Below are 7,318 nucleotides of genomic sequence, written 5' to 3' on the forward strand. Positions count from 1 at the left end.
AGCCAGCTTGGAAAATGTGCAGAGAAGGAGAACTTTGACCATGTGAATGAAGGCGAGTGCTTCATGGGAAACACCTTGCAAGCCCCTCAATGGTTGTGCAAGTGCCCAAACGAGTTCCCTGGGGTTCACTGCCAGAACAACATGAGGGCCAGCTTCTGCAGTACGCCACCCCTTCTCCATGCCCGAACAGGAGCAGGCTCGGGCAGGCCGCTTCCTTGTGCTGTGTCTCCTCTCAGCTCTACCACTGATTGCCTCTGCCCAGTGCATGGCAGTAACAGAAGCATTTCTGTTTCCTCTGTGCCTGACTAGTTGGCTCTGAGATACTGGTAAGTATGCAGGGCTTCAGATACTGATGAAATTGATATTGGATCATGTGATACAAAATGATATAGTCAATATCAAGCAGCGAAATATATATAATAAAGGCATTCAATGCTCTCATTTTTATTGATAAAATGAAATCACTGCTCTGAAAAAAAACTAAAGTCCTTAAAATTCCCTTCATCTGCGACAAGGGAATAACTACTTACCTTGCATGGTTATTGTGATGAGAACACGAGAACATGCACTTAAAATGGGTAGCAGAGCAGTGTATGGCAGATGGAAAGTGCTAGAATTCTGTAGATCTCAAGTTTGTTCCCTTATAGGAAAAAAAAGCTATGTCTGAGTATAAAACAATATTTGCAATATCTTTGTTTAAATCCCCTGCTTGAGATTATTCTGAGAGTTAGGAAGAGCCCCTGCCTCAGGCTCGACGCAGGGTCCAGGCACCAGCCTGGCAGAAGGAAAGGCAGCCGCTGTCCTCCACCTCGCCGCCCACAGCCGGCACAGGGCTTGTTCCCCTTGGCTTGCGCCCACTGCCCCATCACTGTGGACCCAGCTCGGCCCAGATCTAAGCACCACTGGCCTGGAAGAGACTTAGCAGCTCCTTCTGCCCCCTCCACCACTGCAATTCTCTGCACAGGGAAATAGGGAGGCTCTTGCCAAGTCCTGACTGGCTCTCAGCAGTCCTGCACTCACAGTTCCTCAGCGTCCCTGGATCACTCAGAGAACTGGGACCCTTGGGGTCTGACCTAGAGGACTCGGGGTCTGGCCCTTCTTGCTTCCTTCACCCCCATTTCCCACTCACTCCTCCACATCCTTTGAGGCCAGAGTTTCCTGCAGGGGCAGGGGCTGAGGGTTCCTGCTGGCCCCTGAAAGAAAGAGGCCTCTCCATTCATTTTCTTCCATGCGTGCTCTTCACTCATGCCTTTGCCAACAGGCTGATGGCGTGGCCCTACCTGGACTGTTCTCACACTGAGGCCCAGCTCAGAGCTCCATTCCCACATGGAGCACAGCTCCTGGCAAGAGACAAGGCTAAGTAAGTATTGTGAAATGAATTGGGTAATGCCCCCTCTCTCTCAGTACTCAGGAACTGGCTCCCTCTTCTGCTATAAAGAACCATATGCTAACATTCAGTGGATGCTTCATCTGCCCCATCAGCAGGGCTCCCTCTTTGTGGTGGAGAGAGCCTCTTGTTTACCCCAGGCACCCCTGTGGGGAGGGTTTGTATGAAGATAAGCTCCTGAGTGCACGGGCATCTCATCCGTGTCTCCACTGCTCCATGCCCAGTGCTTGGGATGGTGCCTGGCACAAACCGCCCCAACAGATATTCTTTGAAAGTTGAGTGTTCTTTCTTTAAAATTTCAAGTAAATGAGCTAGCATCATGGCTGACCTTTTACTGGCATGGTTGCATGAGGTTTGGAGGCTGATCTTCCAAAAGATGTTATTCCCTGAGCATACTCTCCAAATATGTCCAGACTTCAACTCAAATGTCCCTGCATCCAAGGAGTCCATGAGTTGGCAAGATGTCACACCTGCAATTGAAGGACTGGCACTGAATCAGCACCCCCTACCCCAAGGCTGGTTTGTTCTTGGGATGAGGACCCACAGCTGTGCCTTAGTTATAATGTCAGTGTGCATTTGAGGGTACATTTTTTTGGTTACTAAGTGTGAAGCAGAAGGCAGAGAGAGAGAAGCAAATATTGGCTAGAAGCCAGGGACAGGAACTCCTGGAGAGCTCCACCAAAGAGAGTCTTCAGGGAGAAGCAGGGGAAAGTGACACAGACAGATGTTCAGTTTTGTCCACTTATGGGGCAACTCAAGGTGGACACATTACCCAGTGGGACACTAAAAGGCCTTGCAGAAAGCCTTATGATGCAGGGAAGCCACCCAAACTCCTTTCCAGAGCAGCCTCATCCTGGACTTAAACTAAGATCTAATGCTAACAGGACAGAAAATGCACTCCAAAGTAAATAACTTTTGAAACCTGATTCTTTCCATAAAGTAGATAACAGCATCAATATTGATTCTCTAAGAAAATTTTAGAAAATGTTTATGGAATTAAAGTATTCAAAGAACATTTCATTAGCCCAGGGTCAAATTTCCCTTTTTAGCAAAGCTCAATGTGAAGGCCTTGCATGAAGGGCTGTGAGAGATGTGAAGATAAAATATGTGGTTACTACTCTCACAGAACCTCTGAAATTGTCTCAAATCTGGGTTCTTTGTTAGTATAGCTACTAAGAACTCTCATTCCAAAGAATTATCATGTAAATTTCAACTGATAGATTAGCACAACTTTATTCAGCTCTGTCAATGATAAAAATGAAGATATTTTTAACATTAGTGGATGTAGGTATAGATTTTACCCAGGAATTTAAAAACTGTATAAAAATCTAGCTGTTTCTTGAGTGAGAACCTGCCTGGGCTATGATGATACATAATATCAGACATTAAGGATATGATTGCCATTTTTTCCTAACTCATGGATGACAGGACACTGAGCCATGAAATAGCAAATGTCTGAGGTCCTTTATTCCTGCCATTTCTAAGCACCCCATTCCTGAAGTCACTCTAGACCTCTGTTTCTCAAAGTGTGCTCCAGGAATCTCTTTAGAGATCATGATGGACTTTCTAGGGGTCCACTAAGTCAAACTATTTTTATATAATAATGATACATGGTTTGTCCTTTTGAGTCTCATTCACTCAGTGTGTACAGTAGTTTTTCACAGGCTATATAACATGGGATATTACAGTAGGTTGAATGCAGATCTGTCCTTTATTAAGTCAAATATGAGATTTGCAGAAATATAAAGCAATACCATTTTCTTTCTTCATTTCTGTAGAAAATGCAGATTGTTTATCTTAAGAATATGCTATTTATGCACAATGTAATGAGTATATTGTGACTTTCAATTAATTATTAATAATAATTTTAAATATTCTGTTTTGATTTTTAAGGTGGTAACTATTAATAGATATAATTCACCTGAATAAATGCTCCTTGAGGTCCTCAATAAATTTTCAGAACATATATAGATTCTGAGGCCAAAATATTTAAGGACTGCTGCTCTAGATAGTCCCACAGAGGCTACCCTATTCTTTTTAAATGGAAGAGAGCTCACCAGCTTTCAGGGCAGCCAGGCTATCATTAAGCTGCTACAACTTTATGCTAGATTGGTTTTCTTTGTGAAGAGATCTAAAAATGCCATTCTCTCATTAACAATGTGGGTAGGATTGTATTTAATAGTTCTCCTTCTGTTAAACATTTTTTTCTACTTTCTTTCTGGAACATTCTGTCTCTTTACAATAGAATATGATGCTGAGACAGATTTAAGTTTCTTCTCTCTCATCTTAATCTTGATAGAAAGTTAGATAGACACATAAATAATATTGATGTCTATACTGCTATTTACATTTAAACTACTTTAGAGATCCCACGAGAAATGATTAACGGGAGTTTCTTTTGGTGAAAGAGACTCCAGTTTGGGGAAAGGCAGTTTAAACTTTGGGCATAAGTTTAAAATTACTGCAGGAAACAGTTTTTCATATCATGTACGGTTATCTGGGTGGTGAAATTCTGGATGCTTTTCTTTATACTTAGAAAAAGAACATATATTTTTACTTATCAGGAAGGTAAATGTTTCCATTCTTACAAGATAACCTCAGGGTTCTAATTTGGCATGCAGAAGTCTGTAAGTTGCACAAGTTAGGAATTTTCTAATTTCCTAGCCAACATTTATTTAAATAAATTTTACCCAAGACCATTGCCTTTTAAAGGCACTACTGGATTTTTAATTGCATTTGTACACTCCACATGGCTCAATGAATGTTAGTGAAATTAGCAAATATGAACATAGGAATTTATAAGGCTGAAATACCCCAGGTTTGACTATAGCCTTATTCCCACACCATGCCAGTTATAACAGTGATCTCAGTGTTTCGAGGTCCATAGCAGAATTTACAACAACAGTGAGTATCATCACAGCAAAGTAGGCAGAGAAAGAACTTGCTTCAATTTATTAATAGTTTCTTTTATAAAAATTATTCTATATTTTCAGTTATGAATGTCACACATCTCAAGATCAGCTTCTGGAATGGCAGAGTAAAAATGCCAGTAAACTTGCTCTCCTACTGAAACAACATATGGCCAAACAAATGAAGTCAACCATTTCAGATTTATGGTAATTAAACAAGTCTCCGTAGGAACTGATGATCATCCACCCAAGAGAACTAATGAAGCCTCAGTAAGACAGCTGGATGTGATGCTTTAAAGTGGGATTATACCCATACCACTTCCCTCCCCAGACTGGTGGCTCTGGAGCCAAAAGCCAGCAACACTGCAGACAATGGAGATATTTGATCACTTTGAACTACTTGAAAAGTACCATCCCCAAAACACAGCCAATATTTTGTCCCAACATGCAGCTCCCTGAAATCAATTTTCTGAGAGTGTAATGGCTATTTGCTTGACTCAGTGCTCATCTGGGAATTGGAACTACCCATAGGGCATCACAGAAATAATAGAAAAGTGCTGGCAATAGCACAACTGGATAATGTCAATGATGTAAGTCAGAGTAAAAAAACCCTGGTTGGCAATTGCAATGGAAGTCTTGGAGAACTAGATAACTATAGGAAACTTTGAAAGGTCAGTAGTGTTCCTGGGAATCTAAAAGACTGTGGTTATGGCAAGAAACAATATGGGAAAGGAGAAGGCATCAGCCATTCACCTCTGGATGAACTTGAGGAGCCTCTATGAAAGCAGGAAGTGAAAGTTAAGGCTGCCTTGGAAACTACCTGAAGTTTGAAGGTAGGCTTTCTCTTACAGATCCCCATGGAAATGTTGGAAGACATATAGGCAAAACATTTAAGGAAATCTAATTCATCATCAAAGAACTAAAGGTAACCATATTTAAAGAATTAAAGGAAACTATGGCAATGTTCTCTCACCAAATAGAGAACATCAGTAAAGGTATTTAAAAAGAACCAAATAGAAATAAATTGTAGAGTTGAAAGGTCTAACAACTGAAATAAAAAATTTACTAGAGGAGTTCAACATCAGAGATTTTCAGGCAGAAGTATCAGTGAACTTGAAGATAGGTCAATTGAGATTATTCAGACTGAAGAGCAAAAAGAAAATAGAATGAAGAAAATTAATAGAGCCTCAGAGAAATGCGGAATACCATTGAGCTTACCAACATATGCATAATGGGAGTGCCAACAGGAAAGTAAAGAAAGAAAGAAACAGAAAAATATTTGAAAAAATTTGGTTGAACACTAACCTAATCGTATGAAAACTATTAATCTACAACTTCAAGAAACTCAACTATTAGAAGAATGAACTCAAAAATTCACACCTACACAGGTCAAGTTGACAATAGACAATGAAAAAATCCTGAAATTATCAAAAGAAAAATATCATGTACAAGAGATTAATAGGTAATTACTTATCAGAAACCACGGCTGCCAGGAAACAGTGGAATGACATCTTCTAAGTGTTCAAAGGTAATAACTGTTACCTAAAATTCCGTATTCAGCTAAACAATCCGTTAAAATAAATGAGAAAATAAGACATTTCCAGATAAATAAAATAAAATTAGAGAAAGCATTCCTAGCATGATACTAAAAGGAATCCCTCAGGCTGAAATACAAGTACACTAAATACTAACTCAAATCCTTATGAAGAATAAAGAGCATTGGTAAAGTTAACTACATAGGTATTATGAAAAGACAGTATAAACACAGTTTGTTTATAACTCTTTTCTTCTCCTGTCTGTCTTATAAAACAAATGCATAAAGCAATAATTATAAAATTGTATTGATGGGCTTATAATAGTAAAAATGATGGAGGAGCAAATGGAGGTATATTGAAGTAACTTTTGTTAATACTATTAGTACAATATAAATTTTTTAATCAAGAAGCTAATTGTAATCTCCAGAGAAAACACTAAAACTATATATATATAGTAAAAGAAATAACAAGGGAATTAAAATGTACACTAGAAAGTATCTATTTAACAGAAAAGATGGGCAGAATTGTGGAACAAAGGAATGAAAAAAGACTTAAGACATAGAGAAAACAAAATGGCAGAAGTAAATCCTACCTTATCTGTAATACCATTAAATGTAAATAGATTAAACATCCAAATCAAAAGGCAGAAGCTGACAGAATGGATTTTTTTAAATGATCCAACTATATGCTGCATAGAAAGAGAATCACTTTAAATTTAAAGAAGGACATACTTTGAAAAGAGAAGAATAGAGAAAGATATGGCATGCTAGCAGCAACCAAAAGAAAATTGGAAGGCCTATCTTAGCATCAGACAAAATACACATTAAGATGAAAATTATTACTAGAGACAAAGAAAGACATTTCATAATGATAAGAGAATCAATCCATTAGAAAGATATAAAAATCATATACATATATCTAATAATAGAGACCCAAAGTACATGAAGCAAAGCCATACAAAAATGAAGGGACAAGTAAACAATTTAACAATAATAGTTAGAGACTTCAAAAACATACTTTTTTTACGGAGGTACTGGGGATAGAACCTGGGACCTTGTACATACAAAGCAGACGCTCAAATCACTGAGCTACACCCACTCCCAAATAACACTCAATTGTGGATAGAACTTCTGGACAGAAGACCAACAAGGAAATAGAAGGCTTGAAAAAATGCTAAAACCAACTAGACCTAACAGACTTTTGTAGAACATTCCAACCAACAATAGCAGAATATACATTCAAGTGCACATGGTATCTTCTCCCTATATTTATGTTAGGCCATTAAACAGACCTCAATAAATTTAAAAGGATTAAAATAATGCAGAGTATATACTCTGACCACAGTGGAATTAAATTAGAAATCAGTGACCATAGGAAATGTGGGAAATAAAAAAATGTGTGGAAATTAAACAACACTCTCCTCAGTAATAAATGGGTTAAAGGTTAGCTAACAGGGAGGTGAGGATGGTCAACCACCACACGAGGTT

The sequence above is a fragment of the Dasypus novemcinctus genome, chromosome 5 (assembly GCF_030445035.2).
Source record: "Dasypus novemcinctus isolate mDasNov1 chromosome 5, mDasNov1.1.hap2, whole genome shotgun sequence".
Lineage (NCBI taxonomy): Eukaryota > Metazoa > Chordata > Mammalia > Cingulata > Dasypodidae > Dasypus > Dasypus novemcinctus.